We start from the raw sequence: 1047 nt of genomic DNA, 5'->3' as shown, positions 1-1047 counted from the left end.
TTCCTGTCATCAGGCTTCTTTCTCTCGAGCACACACCTCTCTTCCACATGCCTCTCCACTCCATCTGTCCATCTCATCCTCGGTCTCGCCCTCCACCTCACCAACATTCACTCTTTTAGTCAGTCATTCTCTCCACATACTCACTATCCTCACCCATCCTCGACATAGTTTCCAGTCAACAAGTGCACGCCTTCCTCACAATTCATCCCCACACCATCTCACATTATTTTATGCATCCTCACTATACTTTTAAAATAAACCCCACACCACTATTTTCAGTTCTCTCTCTCTCTCTCTCTCTCTCTCTCTCTCTCTCTCCAGCACTTCGCTCTAATGTTTTACACCCACCTCTGTATTGTCGAGAAATGCTGCAATGTGAGTATTGCCGGAGTGGTGTGTTGTTGGGTTCATGTGTGTGTGTGTGTGTGTGTGTGTGTGTGTGTGTGTGTGTGTGTGTGTGTGTGTGTGTGATGCTCTGTAAGTGTATGTTTCTGTGTTGGGTGTGATATATACTGTACTTTTCGCAGGAATTTTATTATTATTTTTTTTTACATTTTAATCTTTACTTTTTCTTTACAGTTTTTGTCCAGACTGTGATGCATTAGCTCATACACACACACACACACACACACACACACAGATAGATAAATAGATAGAGATAGATATAGATAGATAGATATAGATAGATAGATAGATATATTCTAGAACTGCTCAATCTGATACTGAGTGCTATTGCCATACGTGAAAATAGAAAGTGTTATTTGTCTACTGTGAACTGCTGTTGGTACATTACTGCTTTTTCAAGAGAAGTATTGAGGGCTGTAAGATACGTTTATGTAAGCCTAGGAAAATAGTTCAATACGAATCTTTGAAAGCGATGTGTTTCGAAATCTAAGCAAACAAGGATACCATCCAATTTTCACCCTTCCTAACCGTCTGTATGACTTTTTTCACTACCTCCAACTATACTGTTTTAACTTCATCTTGGCCCAGATTTTAGTCTGAATTTGCAGCTTATTTCACGTAGCTCAGTGGCAGAAAAAAAAA

This window comes from Coenobita brevimanus, chromosome 28 (assembly GCF_032717465.1).
Source record: "Coenobita brevimanus isolate Jiangsu-jjx chromosome 28, ASM3271746v2, whole genome shotgun sequence".
Classification (NCBI taxonomy): domain Eukaryota; kingdom Metazoa; phylum Arthropoda; class Malacostraca; order Decapoda; family Coenobitidae; genus Coenobita; species Coenobita brevimanus.
This window is presented reverse-complemented; position numbering follows the sequence as displayed.